Below are 19,702 nucleotides of genomic sequence, written 5' to 3' on the forward strand. Positions count from 1 at the left end.
CCACAAAAATCCATCTTCCCGGCGCTGCTGCTAACACGATAATGACGCGCAATAATATTCATTAGCACAATGACCCCCCTCACCGCATGCATGATATGAACACGATCACGAATCACGAAGAGCATTTTCTGAGACATTACGAAAAATATTACATGCTTATTTTCACATCAAATATAGGGAATGTTAATATAGGATTGTATTTTTGATTCCAAAATTGTAGAAATATTTGCGATGAACATTCTAATAATGCAAAAAATCATTTTTGGTAATTGATCAAGCATTGACAAAATGATTAGCCGAATAATATCAAAACATTAGAAAATTTTCTAATTTTTCAAAGATTTTTTTGAATGATGTTTTTTATTTATTTATTTATTTTTGTCATTGTTTCATAGAGAACCATTATAATTTAAATTTAGCTTGTTTTGGTAGAATAAACAAATTATTAAAGTACCGTTTTCATTTGGCTGTGTACATGCCAATGTATTTTATTTGATTTTAAATCAACGGTATTAAAGTATTACAACAACTGCTACCGTCAACTTCGGCGAATTGGGACAGCATTTTTAGCCATGTCTGAGCACAATATTTTATTTTTCTGCTTGGTTTCGGATAGAACGGACTCACCCCAACAAAATGTGTACACCCATTTCCAAATTTAAAACTTTTAAGTGCTCTAAACACTGCTGTCCCTATTCAGACTGTAGTCCCGATTCGCCCCAGATGACGGTAGTGCGTGGCCGAATGGTTACGCGGTCCGCTTTGTAAGCGGATGATTCTGGGTTCGATTCCCATCTGCTCCAACCTTCCATCGGATGAGGAAGTAAAATGTCGGTCCCGGCCTTGGTTGTTAGGCCGTTAAGTCATTCGAGGTGTAGGAGTCGTCTCCATGCCATAAGTACAAACAACACACCTAACCAAGCCTACTCCGGTGGAATCGCTGGCGGCGGTTGGACTCGCAATCCAAAGGTCGTCAGTTCAAACACTGGGGTGGAAGGTTCCTTGGAGTAGAAAGAGGTTTGGGTGCTCTCCCCATTCAAGCCTTCGGACTCCTAGGTTCGAGCAGAAACTTGCAATAGAGACCACAAAAGACCCGGGGGTCGTTAATGTGGATGGTTTTATTTTTTGATTGATTTTGTTGACGGTAGTCATGTTTCAGAGATATCGTTGCTTTAAAACGAATTATTAAAGAAATTTTTGAAAACATGCTTAAAAAACAAAATTATGTTTTTCATAGATTTATTCTTTAAACATTTTCAATCGGATAATGTTTGAGAAAGACTACAAAAAGAGTCAAATATTTATTAAAAATCGATCCTAAAAGCTGGGCATTTTAGGTTTGACTTAATTGATAGTTTTTAAATAAACCTCAACATTTGAGAAGGTGAAATGTATAACAACTAGGGGAAATATACCCATTTTAAGCCTAATAAGCGGTCGTGCTTGAATGATGCTGGATAATCTGGATTCTTTTTTTCTTCCAACGCTCTTTTGGGTCTGCTAAGCGCTGCCAAAATTGATGAAATTTTAAGCGAACACTCACGAAAAGTAGCATTTATAGAGAAAGTTTCCTGGCAACACCACAAGCGCTGCTGGTCGTGTTGGTGGCCACCCTTTGTTCTTTATTTGCCTTCGCTTCTCGCTCGGTTTTCTTCAGCCTTCGATTAGAATGGGTGGTCAAAGTTGAAACGCCAAAAGACTTAGCGCGTTTGTTTTTTTGATGGCGCTTGCTAATTATTTACATGTTTCGGGATTATTTTTCAAGTTAGTGACTAACTAATGTGCAAAAGAACATGTTGCCGGTAGTTGGAAGCAATTTTATATATTAAGCGCTTTGAAATCGTTAGCGCAAGTGAAAAGATATTGATGGCGACTTTCGTTAAGCAGTTAACCTTGCGTGTGGATGTGTGTGCCACCAAAATGATGAGAAATGGTCTCGCAAAATAGAATTTATGATCAAAAGTGACCATATTTCAGAAGCTGATGAATTTAAATTTTGCTTATTGAATTATGGTGACTTTAACTGGTATGTTGTCTTTCGTTACCAACCAGCTAAATGAACTTGTTAGTTTCCATGAAATTCATATTTTTACAAATGTTTTCTTCTTTTACAACTATTTTTTATTTATTAGAATAATGGTGATATTCTAAGCCACAAAAAAAACTTTCTTTTTTATGTTTGGGTAATTCTCCGCCAACTCACACAGCAGTTGCCCCGACCCCTCTTCGATTTGCGTGAAACTTTGTCCTAAGGGGTAACTTTTGTCCCTGATCACGAATCCGAGGTCCGTTTTTTGATATCTCGTGACGGAGGGGCGGTACGACCCCTTCCATTTTTGAACATGCGAAATAAGAGGTATTTTTCAATAATTTGCAGCCTGAAACGGTGATGAGATAGAAATTTGTTGTCAAAGGGACTTTTATGTAAAATTAGACGCCCGATTTGATGGCGTACTCAAAATTCCGAAAAAACGTATTTTTCATCGAAAAAACGTTACTTAATCCACCTTTAGGTGGTTGGTGCCTTCCTCTCATTTATAGAGTGATTACAATCCCCTAAAGTGTCCACATGGTTTATGGATCTCCCCTAACGTGATCGCAGCACCTAAGAGGTCCTAATAAAAATAAGTGACGAGATAAAAAAAATAGCCTTCCTACAGACTTTTTGTCAAGATTATACAGACACCGCCTTTCAGGAAAATGGCATCCCTCTACAAGGCTTTTTTCGTGGCGATCAGACGGGACCATTTGAGGTTATGTAAATTCAGACCATTTTTTTAACTGCTTGTAAGTTTAGATAGGTAAGTCAGATCTTAAAAATTCTTAATCCACAAGAAAGGTCTTCTCATATGCTTTCTAAAAATATATAACATGTGAGGGTTTCATGAAAAAACCACCCTTTTTACCATAATTTTAATTTAATATGAAACAGTTTTTTTAACATAACTTTTTAAATACATGATAAAACTGCATGAATTTAAATAGCAACTTAGGGGACGTTAAGACGGATCGATTAAAACCATTCCGGCCAAAATCGGTTGAGCCTGTGACAAGATATTCCAGTGACATTGATTTGGTACACATGTCTACATACAGCCAAACACACAGACATTTGCTCAGCTGGTGATTCTGAGTCGATATGTACAAATGAAGGTAGGTCTAGGAGGTCTAACTAAAAAGTTCGTTTTTCGAGTGATTTTATAGCCTTTCCTCAGTAAAGTGAGGAAGGCAAAAACACTTAAAAAGTTTTAAAAATTCTCCCATTTTCCGTTACTCGACTGTAAAAAAATTTGGAACATGTCATTTTATGGGAAATTTAATGTTCTTTTCGAATCTACATTGACCCACAAGGGTCATTTTTTCATTTAGAACAAAATTTTTCATTTTGAAATTTCGTGTTTTTTTTAACTTTGCAGGGTTATTTTTTAGAGTGTTACATTGTTGTACAAAGTTGTAGAGCAGACAATTACAAAAATTTTGATATATAGACATAAGGGGTTCGCTTATAAACATCACGAGTTATCGCGATTTTACGAAAAAAAGTTTTGAAAAAGTTGGTTGGACGACCAACTTTTTCAAAACTTTTTTTCGTCAAATCGCGATAACTCGTGATGTTTATAAGCAAACCCCTTATATCTATATATCAAAAATTTTGCAATTGTCTGCTCTACAACTTTGTAGAACATTGTTACACTCTATAAAATAACCCTGCAAAGTTAGAAAAAACACGAAATTTTAAAATGAAAAATTTTGTTCTAAATGAAAAAATGACCCTTCTGGGTCAATGTAGATTCGAAAAGTACATTAAATTTCCCATAAAATGACATGTTCCAAATTTTTTTACAGTCGAGTAACGGAAAATGGGAGAATTTTTAAAACTTTTTAAGTGTTTTTTTCGATGAAAAATACGTTTTTTCGGAATTCTGAGTACGCCATCAACTCGGGCGTCTAATTTTACATAAAAGTCCCTTTGAGACCAAATTTCTATCTCATCACCGTTTCAGGCTGCAAATTATTGAAAAACACCTCTTTTTTCGCATGTTCAAAAATGGAAGGGGTCGTACCGCCCCTCCGTCACGAGATATCAAAAAACGGACCTCGGATTCGAGATCAGGGACAAAAGTTACCCCTTAGGACAAAGTTTCACGCAAATCGAAGAGGGGTCGGGGCAACTTTTCCCAATTTCGTGTGAGTTGGTAGAGAATTACCCGTTTGAAAAAAAAACCAAATTAGCTGCAATTTGAGGTAAATTTTTTGAATATATTTCTTGTGTCTTCGAATCTAAATTTCGAAGTTTTTTATTTTAGTTTTATTCATATAATTTATGTCGATGAAAATTTATAAAAAATAAGCAGTCTTCTTCATGCCCAAAGGGTACTCTTGACCAGTCTTAACCCAAAACATGAGACAATGTGTGTTGAGATATTGTTTCATCCATCTGTAATTTCCTGTAACGTGTAATTTAATTTGTTTATATTAGCATTTTTTTACTTATTGTCAATAAATAAAAAATGTTGGCCATTAGATCATTAGAAAAAAAATCAAATGTGAACACAAACCAACACGGATTTAAACGATTGAACAATTTTTCAGACAAGCTTAGGATCAAAAAAAATTCCCTGTGTCGTACCAAATTGAGCAACTTCCCAAAAGTGGGATCACTCAGCTTCTCACGCACACTGCAGCCAATTCGTGACGTAACGTGTGTGACACTGGTTACAGAATTGACGTACTACACCACCAACACACGCTTGCATCGTGAAAATTTTCCGGAAAATTGAGTGTTGAGCGAACTTTTCCACGCGTTCCTCCAAGAATCACGTGAAGTCACGTGCTCGCTCCGCTCAATCTCCTTAAGGATACAGCACGTAAACCGCTCGTTTTCACGTACTTTTGTGCTGCAATCTGGTGTAACTTCCGGCTGCTGCTGTACTATAGAGAAAGCAGTGCGGGCAGTCTGCCAAATTCGGTACAGCTCAACTCCGGGCAAGCAGACGTGGTAATTTATGGAGACTGGAGAGATAATAAGCAGCTTTCGAGAGTTTAGTAAAGTTTGAGCAGCTGCTGCACTAGCCACTGAAAGGAAAAAGTTATGATGATTGAACCCAATTTAAGGGAAAGTTCAATGAAAATAAATCAAACTCTTTCAACACTGGCCATTTTAAGTACGTAAATCATTAAAATAAAACAAATTCACCATCAATTTAATCGAATAAAATTACAATTCCAACCAACTCCATTAAAGGACACACAAAACAAGTGCATATTGGAAACAAATTACTTCCTCCAACCATTTGTCCTCACGTTGACCCCCCAGTTAGCAATAAAAAATAACGACCACCAACCCACACCACAAACAGCCAAGCAAAACCACGTGCGCCCGCACATTGTTGCTTGTTTGCAGGGCCAATAAATCAGGAATACACACAATTCAATGGAATTTTAATTATGTTCCACGATATGTAAATTAGTGCGCGAAATGGTTTCTATCCACCCACGCCGAACGTTGCCTACATCAAGGGGAGCCGTTGTTGTTTTTTGGTGGTTGGGTGGGGCGAGGGAAGTTTCTGCTAGTGAATGGGATTCCAAGTTTCGTTGCGTAGCAAAAACGGGCTGTTGGTTTGCTGTGGGGTTTTGCTAGGGGATACTGTTTCAATTGGAGAGAATTTGAGGAGCGAGTTAAAACTAGCGGAAAATAATGCACAGATAATGATTTAAATCTGTTCTAGAATGATTTTTTTGATAAAGTGAAAAAGTTAAAAAAGAATAAAACTGTAAAATATTCAATCAGAATCATACACTAATACAATCAATTTTGATACAACAGTGTTTTTATACCATCGTTATTCAATACCGTTTTTTATTGTGAAATTTATTATTTCGTTGCTGTTCAAGGAGGACAAATTGCAGCGACGTCGTCTCGTCTGAACCGGCGAAAGATGTGACAAATGATTTGTCCGTCCAAGTTCAGCAGTTGGCCAGCATTGTTAAGCAGCTAAATGGGAAAGTCGATGATTTGTGTAAGCGTAAGCAGTTCGCCAGCAAAGCTGGGTCGTCATCTGGTCCGCCTAAACAGAAGGCCACACCTCTTTATGCTGAGGTGGCTGGTGGAGTTCAAAGGCTCGCGAAAGAAAAAATGCCTCCCCCGCAGGCTCACGAAGGTACCAAGCTGATTGATTTCAGTGGATTATCGGTGCCTTCAATTGCCGCCACCCCTCCCGCACCCAAATTCTGGTTGTACCTCACTGGGTTCGACCCAAGACTTACAAATGACGACATGGGGGTGATCGTTTCTCGCTGCTTGGACCTGGTTGTTCCTTCAACGGACATTAAGCGGCTAGTCAAACAAGGAGCAGACACCAGCGGCTGGAGTTTCGTGTCCTACAAGATTGGACTAGCTCCGGACATGAAGGGAATGGCGCTTTCCGATGTCTGGCCAAAGGGTATCAGCTACAGGGAGTTCGTCGATTACTCAAAAAACTCGGAAACTGCTCTCGATGGCGCAGAAGCATCAACGTAGATGTGCAGCCGGAAGCAACTTTCTTCACCTGTTTCTCATCACCGGGACGCACTGTAAACAGTCTTATGGAAGCCCCCAAACGCTCCTTCGCAGTCGAGCCACAAGCCAGCGGCCAGCACAGCCGTCCCGGTCCTGCGAACGGATGTCGTGAGGGGGCTTTCCAACATCAAACTCCAAGCGAGTATTCTTTTTCTGATGTCCTTTCCGAACCTGATCGCATCCCGGTTTTCAGCCAACAACAACAAGATCAATCATTGTCATCTCGTGCAACGTTGAGCCGCATTGCTGCCGTGTCTTCACCGGGACGCACTGTGTACTGCAATAGGGAAGCCCCCGAGCGCTCCGTCGCAGTCGAGTATCGAGCCAGCGGCCAGCATAGCCGTCCCGGTCCTGCGTACGGATGTCGTGAGGGGGTCTTCCACACCCCTTCCCCAGGCGAGTACCCGTTGCATCTCATTTTATCTGGCCCTGATGATTTACCGGATTCCAGCTTGTGGGACCAATCAAACTCTTTGGCGTCGGCCGATCTCGTCCAATCTGCATCTGCTGAGTCACCTTTTGGAATGCCGATACCGGGACGCACTGTATACGGTACCGTGGAAGCCCCCGAGCACTCCGTCGCAGTCGAGCCACGAGCCAGCGGCCAGCACAGCCGTCCCGGTCCTGCGCACGGAGGTCGTGAGGGGGTCTTCCAAACACCCTCGACAGGCGAGTACTTGCAATTCCAGTCCGCCGATCAACCAAACCCTCATCTCATGTCGCATTCCAGCCAAATTGAACGAGAGTTGCCAGAGCTTAGAATCTATTATCAAAATGTTCGCGGTTTGAGGACCAAAGTCACCGACTTCTACCTGGCTGTCATCGATTGCGACTACGACGTGGTAGTATTGACCGAGACGTGGCTTAACGATGAATTTACTACCCAGCAACTTTTTGGCGACTCTTACAATGTTTATTGGAAACATCGTGACGCAACTGCAACCGGTCTTAGCCTGGGTGGGGGTATTCTGATTGCGGTTTCGAGGAGATTGACGTCGTGCTTGCACACATTGCCGTTGCCTACGAATATTCATCTCGAGCAGCTGTGGATATTGGTTGAAGGACTTCAGCGCAAAATATGCATTGGTGTTTTTTATTTACGCCCACTTCTTGCGTCTGACGCTCAGCTCATCGAAGATCACGTAAATGCGGCGGCGGCAATCGCTGGTTCGCTGAGGCCAAACGATTTCCACATCATTTTTGGAGATTACAATCAACCTACTCTCCACTGGATCCGTAGTCATTCTGGGTATGCTTTTCCTGATCCGAGTAGATCCACGTTCCCGAGCAGCAGTGCAGCTCTTGTCGATGGAATGGTGTTATTGGGAATGAATCAGATGAATACTGTTGCAAATCACCTGGAGCGAACGTTGGACCTGATCTTTATCAATAGTGACGCCACGCACCTTTGTGTCATCGATAACGCACCTGAGTCTCTTGTTGGTGCGGACCTTAACCATCCCCCCCTAATGGCAACCCTGGAATGCACTGTTCCTGCACAGTTCGAAGAACCACCTGACGATCGCCTGTACTGCTTTCGCAAAACAAACTTTACTGCGCTGAACGAAGTGCTGGCAGCAACTGATTGGTCGGCCATTGAAAACGCACACAATGTTGACGAAGCTGTTGCAACATTCAACAACATCATGCTAGATCTTTTCCGTGCGCATGTTCCCCCTCCAGCTCCCCGTCAGAAGCCGGTGTGGTCCAACCCTAAGCTGCGAAGGCTTCAGCAACGCCGAGCTGCTGCATTAAGGAGATACTCAACATTGCGAAACCCTGCTACCAAGAGAGCTTTCTGCCGTGCTAGTGACCGTTATCGGAGGTACAAACGTCGCCGTTACGCTGGCCATATTAAGCGCACACAGTCCAATTTGAAGAAAAATCCGAAAAGTTTTTGGTCTTTCGTCAACGAAAAGCGGAAAGAATCGGGCCTCCCTTCAAGTATGTTCCTTGGTAACACCACCTCCACTTCAATCGATCGGACGTGCAACTTGTTTGCGGATCACTTCTCGAGTGTGTTCAGTCATATAGTCCCGACTGCCTCCCAAGTAAATGACGCCCTGGAATCTGTCCCTGCAAACGTTCTCAACTTTAACAGTTTCGAGTTCTCTGAAGATGAAGTTAAAGCAGCCGCCACAAAATTGAAACCGTCGTCTTCACCCGGGCCTGATGGTATTCCGTCGATTATTCTAAAAAACTGCGCTGATTCGCTGGCGAAGCCGCTCTGCACCATTTTCAATAAGTCGATTGCATCGGCTGTATTTCCGTCCTGCTGGAAGAGATCATTTCTTGTTCCGGTTTTCAAAAAAGGGGACAAACGTGACATTTCTAACTACCGCGGAATCACGTCGCTGTGCGCTGGATCGAAATTGCTAGAAATCTTATTGTGCAAGTCCCTGGCATTTATTCTAAAATCGTACATTTCCATCGACCAACACGGATTTTTCACTGGCCGCTCCACGAACACGAATCTGGTGGAATTTACGTCGTTTTGCCTGAGGAACATGGAAGGAGGTGGACAAGTGGATGCGGTGTATACTGATTTGAAAGCTGCTTTTGATCGTATCAGTCACAAGATTCTGCTGGCCAAACTTGACCGCCTCGGCATGCCAAGCAGTCTAGTGCGTTGGTTCGAATCTTACCTCACCGATCGTTCTATGACTGTCAAGCTGGGGAATGCCGAATCCTCTGCCATCACCTGTCCATCCGGAGTCCCCCAGGGAAGCAACATTGGGCCAATGTTTTTCTCTGCGTACTACAACGATGTGAGCTTCGTACTTCCCGCTGGATGCAGACTACTTTATGCTGATGATCTGAAGATATTTCACGTGATCCAGAGTGATGATGACTGCCGATATCTCCAAGACCTGATCAACTTATTCGCAAACTGGTGCGAAAAAAATCTGCTCTCTCTGAGTATCCAGAAATGCTCTGTGATTTCTTTCACAAGGAAAAGGCTACCTGTCGTCTGGACTTATGCTGTTGGCGGTGACGCGCTGGAGCGGGTTTATGTTGTGAAGGATCTTGGTGTCCTGCTGGATGCCAAACTAACTTACGACAACCATTACTGCAACATCATCACGAAGGCAATTAGGAATCTAGGATTTTTAATCAGAACTGCAAAGGAGTTCCGTGACCTGTCCTGTTTACGTGTGCTGTTCTATGCTCTCGTTCGTTCGCATCTGGAATTTGCGGTTATTGTTTGGAGTCCTTACGATCGAATCTGGAGAACAAGGATTGAGCGTGTCCAGAAGAAGTTTGCCAAGTTCGCCTTGCGCTTCCATCCTCTACCGGACAACAACATTCCCCTCTCCTACGAGAACCGCCGTAGAATCCTGGGTTTGGCTAGCTTGGATCAACGTAGGACATTTTTGCGTGCCTCATTTATTGGAAAACTTCTTTTAGGTACTGTTGACGCCCCCAACATCCTGGAAAGAGTGAATATCAACGTCATGCCAAGGCCACTCAGGACACGAGAGTTCCTTCGTCTTGATCTCCAGCGTACTCTCTACGGGCAGAACGAACCGATTCGGGCGATGTGTGATGTCTTCAATTGTGTCTACGACGTGTTTGACTTCGGAATGTCTGTAAATAGTTTTTTAAGCAAACTTAGATCGCTCTTGTTTACATCTTGACTGTGATAGCTGCTGTGATATTTTAATTCTAAGTTTATCTATTGTAATTGGTCATTGTAATGTAATAATTGTTGTCCTTGAGGGTGGTTTTATGCCTCTGGCTTTTCCCCACCCAAGTTCATGAAGACAAAAGTGTCAGATGAACATAAAGAAATAAACATAAACATAAACATAAACATAAACATACTGTTGGGAATACTTAAATGGAAATTGTGAAACTGTTGGCAATGTTGTATTAAATAGAGTTTGCCCATTTTTATTAAATTTTTCCCATGCAAACCTTATTCTCTAGTATCAATGGTTTAATTACGATTTATTTTTCTCATACTTGTTTGTTTCGAAGCAGTGCGCAAAAAAAATCGTCTAATTTTCCATTTTTTTGCCTTCCTCACCTTACTGAGGAAAGGCTATAAAATCACTCGGAAAATGAACTTCTTAATTCGACCTTGTAGACCCACCTTCACGTATACCTATCGACTCGGAATCATGTTCTGAGCAAATGTCTGTGTGGATGTGTGTAGGTGGGTGGACAAAAAAATTGTCACTCGATTATCTCCGGACTGGATGAACAGATTTTGACCCTATTAGTCTCATTCGATCCGTCTTGGGGTCCCATAGGTCTCTATTTAAAATCAGCAAGTTTAGTTAAGTACTTCAAAAGTTATGCTAAAAAAACGATTTTGGCGTATGTCCGGAAGATTGTAAAAAGGGTGGTTTTTGCATGAAACCCTATCATGTTATACATTTTCAGAAAGGTATTAAAAAGACCTTTCCAATGAGCCCAAAACATTGAAGATCTGACAACCCTATCAAAAGTTATTAGCACTTAAGTGTTATTTATACACTTTTTGGAGGCCGGATCTCAGTTATTTCAATGATAATGATGTCCGGGTCCATCATGCTACCCATCGTTAGTTAGATAATCAAAAGACCTTTCAAATGAGTCTAAAACATCGAGGATCTGACAACCCTATCAAAAGTTATTAGCTCTTAACTGTTATTTATACACTTTTTGGAGGCCGGATCTCAGATATTTCAGTAAAAATGATGTCCGGGTCCATCATGCGACCTGTCGTTAGTTAGATAATCAAAAGACCTTTCAAATGAGTCTAAAACATTAAGGATCTGACAACCCTATCAAAAGTTATTGGCACTTAAGTGTTATTTATACACTTTTTGGAGGCCGGATCTCAGATATTTCAGTAAAAATGATGTCCGGGTCCATCATGCGACCCATCGTTAGTTAGATAATCAAAAGACCTTTCAAATGAGCCTAAAACATCAAGGATCTGACAACCCTATCAAAAGTTATTAGCACTTAAGTGTTATTTATACACTTTTTGGAGGCCGGATCTTAGATATTTCAGTAAAAATGATGTCCGGGTCCATCATGCGACCTGTCGTTAGTTAGACAATCGAAAGACCTTTCAAATGAGCTTAATACATCGAGGATCTGACAACCCTTCCAAAAGTTATTAGCACTTAAGTGTTATTTATACACTTTTTAGAGGTCGGATTTCAGATATTGTGATAAAAATATTGTCTGAATCTTCCATGCGAACTATCGTTGGATAGGTTTTTTTTTGCCGATGAGCCAAAAAAATTAAAAATTGCCGATGAGCCAAAAAAATTAAAGGTCTGCGAACCCTATCAAAAGAAATTAGTAATAAAGTTGATTTGTTAAAAATGTTAAGGGAATGTTGCTATTTTTACTGAATGTATTGACTTTATGAATGTGAGGAAGGCACCAACCACCTAAAGGTGGATTAAGTAACGTTTTTATTTTGATTTAACTTTGAAATTAACGGTTTTGCTTCATTGATTTCTCAATACAAGTCTCCATACAAATTTAGGTGATATCCATACACATTTGCTATGGAAATATTTGAAAATTGTGTCTTGAGGAGGGATTTTCTTATCGAGTTGGTGTCTTCGTCAAAGTTATGAGGTTATGAGGTAGGTTATGATTAGGATTATTCAGAAAAAGAAATACACCGAAAAAAATACATTTTTTTATTTAGTTTTTATTTTTTATCACAAAATCTGAATTTTGGACGTTTATTTTTTACCAAGCTATCAATATAAAATAAAAATCAAGAAACATCATGAATTACCCCGACAAAAATTCCAACAATAAATGTAAAATTAAATTTTGAATCAAAAAGTTCTTCTATGGTTTTTAAGGTTCGGCTTCGGTGAGAGCACTGGGAAAATTGCGGTTCTTACATTTGTTTACTTTTTTTGCAAATATCTCTGGAATCCGATCGATTGTTATGAAGACTCTCCGCAGCTAAGTTTATCAACTATCAAATCATCCTAAATCCGGCTGCGGCTTTCTGAATTTTGCCTACTTTGTGTCCGACTACGGCTCCGGTTTTCAAGTACAACCGACTCCAACTGAAACTAGTTTAATAATATCGTAGGCTTAGAGATTTTCACGATAAAAAAACAAAATTTTTCACGGGGACAAAATATCGTGGATATTTCACGGAACTACCCAGGGGATTACATTACAAATTTACAGTTTCACTGGTTGACACTTTAAGGGATTAAGAAAAAACTACAATTTTTCAGAAAATGATACTATAAAGCTCAAGTAATTTGATAAACCGAGCTTTAAAAACCCGGCGAAAAAGGAAACTCTTTGCTGAACTGTACATGGAAATTTCACTGAAATTCCAGATAATTTTGAACGAGCTTAATCGTGACATAAGTGATGATAAATGGAACATAACAATTTTGTTTCAATTGATTGTACTTTTATTTTCACTAAACATTTTGAAAAAATAATGTTTGGAAAAAACAACTCCTAAAAATAATTTCAAGATTTTTTTATTGAAGCAAAAATTAAACCAACAAAAAACTCCCGGAGTTCTACCTTTTGTTCAATTTTCCAATCTGTGGTCTGAAATCTCCAGAAGAAAAAAGGCTTAAAAATGCAGAAAAAAAAAGTTAAATTGCTAAAATAAACGAAAAACAAGGCAATTTTTTCAATGAAAATATATTTTTTAAGCAAACCTATTTTTGGTCAAATTTGCATTTTGTATCTTTGTGGCTAAAATATTTGTTAATTTTTTTTGTAATAATTTCAAAAATTCCTAGATCACCACAAGATTTCGCAGAAATTTTGGCATTTCATAAATTTCACATTGTTCGCGAAGTCGAGAAAATTCACCAGGGCTGTGGAGTCGGAGCCGGAGTCGGCTAAATTTTAAGAGCTGGTGTTGGAGTCAGAGTCGGAGCCGAAGATTTCTGATAACCCGGAGTCGGAATCGGAGTTATCTTAAATTCAACGAAAAATATGTTTTTTCATTGATACTGAACAATAAAAAAACATATTTTTCGTTGAATTTAAGATAACTCCGACTCCGACTCCGGGTTATCAGAAATCTTCGGCTCCGACTCTGACTCCAACACCAGCTCTTAAAATTTAGCCGACTCCGGCTCCGACTCCACAGCCCTGGTGAATTTTCTCGACTTCGCGAACAATGTGAAATTTATGAAATGCCAAAATAATAATGCCTATATAACAGCATAATATACAAAACTTCTTATATTTTTATCATTTTTAACGTCGCATGCACTGCGTCGCCATTTTTTTAAAGAGATTTATCAGATGCCATTATGTTTTTGATGCTTTTTATTGTGACTGGAAAGCTCTAATTGTGTTATTTCAATATAATCACTAAATGATAACCTCTTACCCAAGTATGTAGTATCATAATTTAAAAAAAGATAAAAAAAATTAGTTATGTAGTCAGACATATCTAATTGATTCTTGACTTCTTGCTTTTGCCTATATTTATGTGCCCTTTCAATTCAAATTTGACCAAATTTCATCCAGTTCTTTCTGAAAAAAGTTCACACACAGTCATCTTTTACCCCGATAGCGAATGTCTTGGAGGTTTTAAGTTAAATCATTTTTTAGGAAAAAAAAAATTACGAGGTACATAAAAAGATTAAAAATAGTAATCACTGTTTTTGGAAATCTAAAAAGAGTCACTGGCAGTAACAAATAATCAACGATGATAACAATGTCTTACTTGGAACTCAACATGCGCATTTTGTTTATAACTGAGTACAAGAAAATCAAAGTGTTGCATTTAAAATAATTGAAACTAACAAAAAATATCAAAAGAAGTTGCAACTAATTTTGAAATAATCATTGAATGTTGATTTTAGGTAAACTATTTTGATATCGTTGCAAATGATCGTTGAACAAATCTCAAGATTTCAGTACAAAAATGAACTAATTAAAAATATATAGAGCAAAATATAGGTTTTTAATTTATTTTTCAAATATTATAAAAAAACTAAATCAAAATATTATCAACCGGTAAGAATTTTTTCATACTATATGTCCCACATATGACGGATGGTTATTATCATTGCAAATCAATGTATCTTAAAAAATGAAATACTTGTGAAAAATAAAAAAATATTTTACTTGTGGATATTTGTTTTTTATTATATTTTAGGTTTTTTCAATTATTTTGATGGAGGCGCAAGATCATTCATAAAGTTTCGTTTTAGGTGAAGATTCACTAAGTATCCATGTCCATGTACGCCTTGAAAAAAACAAGGTGCCTGTCACTGTGCTTCTTATAAATATCAGCCTAAAAGTGTGCAAATTGAATTTTTATGTTCAATAGATCATTAAGGCCAGGTTTCTTTTAATTATTCATTTAAAAATAACAATTTAATATTTAAATTTATTAGCTTTGAATAAATTATTTGCAAATTTGAGGTTAATCAAATAAATCCAAATTTATTTACAAAACTGTTCTTCTCAAAACGTGTAAAACTTGTGTAAAACTTGTAACCTAGAAACTTTTTTTCCGTTTTGTGATTCGAACTTATTTTTCTTGAGAAAAACATGACACTTAGAGAGTATTTAAATAATCCTATTTATCAATGTTTTAAAAATAATTAACTAACTTTTGAAACATTTAAAAATATGTGGAGTCGGAGTCGGAGTTGGAGCCAACCATTTTTTAAAAGCTGGAGTCGGAATCAGAATCGGTGTCGGAGCCGGCTAGAGTTGGTAATGTCAAATATGTGCAAATATGAAATATTGTCGAAATTTGCTTAAAAATAGTTTACTCAAGGATAAACCATTTCGATATTTGTTAGAAATGGTAAACTTTAAGATATACGATAAAGATGGTTTCAAAATTAGTAGCAACTTTTTTTTTGATTTTTTTTTCAATTTCAAATAGTTCCTAGATTCTAGTACCTATAAAATATTAATGATTTCTCGTGAAATCAGCAGGATCCAGATCAAATGTGATCCGATTCCGGCTATTTTTTTGCCCGACAGCTTAAAAATTCCACAGATGTACCGTTTTACCTTTGAACTGTAAAAAATCGTGCAGCAATTAAATAAATTAGTGTATTCCGGATAAATATTTTTCTAAAATGTCTTAAATCTAACCTATATCATAAGACAAAGGACGAGCTAAGCTCTTTTGACAAAATGTGCCAAATGATTCCCGCACTTTGGTTTGATCATTCCCTATCAACTTCAGAAACTGCAGAACCTAACCCACTCCCATAACGCGAGCTGTCTGGACCAATAAACATTTGCTCCTGCCATCACCATGTGTGGCTGACTGGCATCACACAGAACCACATCCACACACACGAACACTCGCATGCTCAAAAACGTTTTTCAGTAACAGCACAGTTTTGCAAGAAAAACGCACCTTTCGCACACTCACACACACCCAGAGATAGACGATTTTCCGCTGCAACATCTCCACTAAAGGCGCACACTGATTGCTCACCCCTCTTTTTTGCAGGCCGACACACGATGATAAATTTTGAAAATGCTTGGTGCTGGAAAAACTCGAATCAATGAATATGAAAACGGATTCGTATCATTGCTGGGTGGTAGGGCTTCTGTAGGGCTTCCACTGATATTGGCTGTGATGTGCTGTTGCAAAGCAACACAATTCCTGAACAGAGGGAAGTTGTTGAACTTTTTTAAATACACTTTATACAACAATTTTCTTATCCTTAATTAAAGCCAAATAAAATTGATTTTTAACAATTTTCAATTGTTTTTTGAAACAAATAGAATCAGACTTTCCTTTTTGGCATCCATGATTTCTCGGTACACACACTTGATGGAGAAATTGGTTTGGTATTTTATCGCTAAAAATGTTCCCCTTTGTTTTTGTTGAGGCCGCTCCCATCCCCCCCTCTAGGTCTGACATCCCTTTTTATCATCTGCCGGAAAGTCCGCATGAAGATGAAGCTTCTGAACCGAGAAAAAAATATAACAGGAACCATCTACACCAGACACAACACGATCAGCATCAGCATCCGAAACACCCCGTCTAGTCGAAGTCGAAAAAAAAAATAAACGCCGGGGAGCATAATATTCGAAATGTTGGGAAAATTGAGACTGTATAATGTCACTTTTATGGATTCCGTCTGGGCGCTCCAAACTGGGGATGCTGCCTCGGATGCAGACTCCAGCGCAGCTCACGGGAAGTTTGGAAGTGCCAATCTGGTGTCTGACAGTCACACGGGGCACAGTTTGCTCGAGTAAGCGCGCTCGCAAGGAAGCAGGTCGTCGATGCATGCTGCTGGGATAGATACCATCTACGAAACGGAGCAGGGTGCACGAGACGTGGTTGTCAATCGATTTCAGTTTAATTATGGAAATGTTGTTTGGTATTTTTGATTGACTACCATTAGTGCCGGAAGAGTGCAGCCAATAATGCAAAAAAACATGGTCTAAGAAGACTATGGTAAGCTTCATCACATTTACAGTTTCTTTGAAAATTACAACACTTTTAAAATGGAAAATCTGGAGTTCAATCAAATAACCCTCTACAACCCAACCCCGCCTTAAGACGGGCTTCGATTTAAAAATTCGCCAAAAATCAATTTTCCAACCAATTTTTGATCATTGCATTGGATTGGAAAGAAGAACTCTTAAAATTTTAGAAAATTTATGGGTTGGAAGTTTTACTTGTTTTATGTGACTTTGCCATTGTTTTTAAAAATGTCATTGTATTAGGGGTCACCTTTAACTGTGTTTTTTACTAACATTTCCAATATTTTAAATAAAAAGGAGTATACAGTAATTTTTCTAGTGACCGAGGCTATGCCTCTACGCATTTTTAAACAATTAAAATGATAATGATGATTTATTAGCAGAAAATGTGAAGAACAAGCAAAAAATTTAAAAAGTGACTGTAAAATCATGAAAAAATTAGATAGGCAAAATGTAATGATAGGAGGTGGTAGAATATGCCAAATACTAACAAAAACAAACATAAACTAAACAAGATAAAGGCAAATTAAAATATTCAAAATGGAACAAGGAAAACATAAAACAAGAGAAGTAATGTTTTTCGTAGAACAAAAGTTGCTCAAAATGGCCTCCTGAACACGGGAAAAATAAAAATTTGGCAGTAGAGGGATAAAAAAATAATCATAAAATCAGATTTTGAAAGATACAATAGCTGCTTTTTTAATTTAACTTCGTGAAATGGAATCGAGTCAAACCAAATTTCACTTCAGAATGTTCCAAAACAGGAACTGAGTTAGGCTGAGCTAAGTCTGATAAAAAAAAAACAAATGGCTGAAAGCCTAAGGTCGAAATTTTGAACGCAAAAAGGTCGTGAGTGGACAAAAGTTCAAACGTGGGAAAGTGTGAAAATGTCTAAAGGTAAACATTTTGTAATATTATTTCAAAAACAATTAGGTTGATTTTTCTATATTTTTTGAATGTTCATAACGAGCAGATAGTGAGGATGGTTTCTGAGATAACGTTACAGATGCAAGCTTATATGCAAACATATTTAAAAAAATACATTCTTTCGAAACCAAAACAGTTTTTTCGTGTTTCAGTGTAAAATGTACAAGCTTTCCATTTTTGCCTTCATCACTGAGGAAAGGCTATTAAATCACTTGAAAATTGAACTTCCTAAATTCACCTTTTAGATATACCTTTACGTATGGGTAATTCTCTCCCAACTCACACGAAATCGGGAAAAGTTGCCCCGACCCCTCTTCAATTTGCGTGAAACTTTGTCCGTTTTTTGATATCTCGTGACGGAGGGGCGGTACGACCCCTTCAATTTTTGAACATGCGAAAATATAGGTGTTTTTTAATAATTTGCAGCCTGAAACGGTGAAGAGATAGAAATTTTGTGTCAAAGGGACTTTTATGTAAAATTGTACGCCCGATTTGATGGCGTACTCAGATTCCAAAAAAACGTATTTTTCATTGAAAAAAAAAACACTAAAAAAGATTTAAAAACTCTACCATTTTCCGTTACTTAACTGTAATTTTTTTTTCGAACATGTCATTTTATGGAAAATTTAATATACTTTTCGAATCTACATTGACTAAGAAGGGTCATTTTTTCATTTTGAACAAAATGTTCATTTTAAAATGTCGTGTTTTTTCTAACTTTGCAGGGTTATTTTTTAGAGTGTGACAATGTTCTACAAAATTGTAGAGCAGACAATTACAAAAATTATCTTTAAACTGGCTGAATCGATTTTGGCTGGGTTTGCCTTTTTATGATCGCTTTGGGGTCCAATAAGACCCTTTTCAAAATTATTAAGATTAGTGAAGTATTTTAAAAGTTATGCTCTGAAAAAGTTTTTTGTAGATACAAAAAAGAGTGATTTTTTCTATAACCTCAAAAGGTCGGGTCTTTTGTTTACGTGCGGAGTTACGCCTGATGCCCAAAGCTCGGTTGCCACATCGCTTCAAATGAGAGTCTGCATGTTTTTTGGAAATGTCTGTATTAGATATATATTATTTATATTCATAAACTTATTTTAATCAGGTCCTTTCCATGCTGGAACCTGATTTGGACCGAGTCGGCTCAATAAGCCGTAAGGCTGTGAACAATGCAAATCTGGATTATGAGTTGAATCACTTTGTAAATGTGAGGAAGGCACCAACCACCTAACGGGGGATTAAGAAACGTTTGTAATTAGGCGTTTTCTAAAAAGTTTTACGGGATTTTTTAATAACCTGAGTAATTTTTTTAAAAAGTAATATAATGTATTCTTTCTCTGTTATATTTACAAGTTTTTCCATTCATTCAAATATAAAAAAAAAGAAAATATATATCAGGAAGCTGAACTCAAACATATTTTACATTTTTTTTATATTCTTCCAAAATAATTTGTTCTTGTAATTGTAATATTTGATTCAGGTTTTCTTATTATTTCAAACATACAAAGTTCTATTCTTCATATTCTTTCAAATTAGTATGTATTCAATGGGCTGCGGAGTCGGGTCATGTTTCAAACGACTCCGACTTCGAATCAAGCTTGCAACAAATGGTTTGCTTTCAACTCCGACTCTGACTACACATATTTTTAAATATTTCAAAAGTTAGTTAACTTTTACTCTCTATTTGTCATGTTTTTCTCAAAGAAAATAAGTTTGAATCACAAAACGGAAAAATAGTTTCTAGGTTACAAGTTTTATACGATATTGCACCAGAAATCAAAAAAATATCTTCAG

Source organism: Culex pipiens, chromosome 3 (assembly GCF_016801865.2).
Source record: "Culex pipiens pallens isolate TS chromosome 3, TS_CPP_V2, whole genome shotgun sequence".
In the NCBI taxonomy this organism is placed as follows: domain Eukaryota; kingdom Metazoa; phylum Arthropoda; class Insecta; order Diptera; family Culicidae; genus Culex; species Culex pipiens.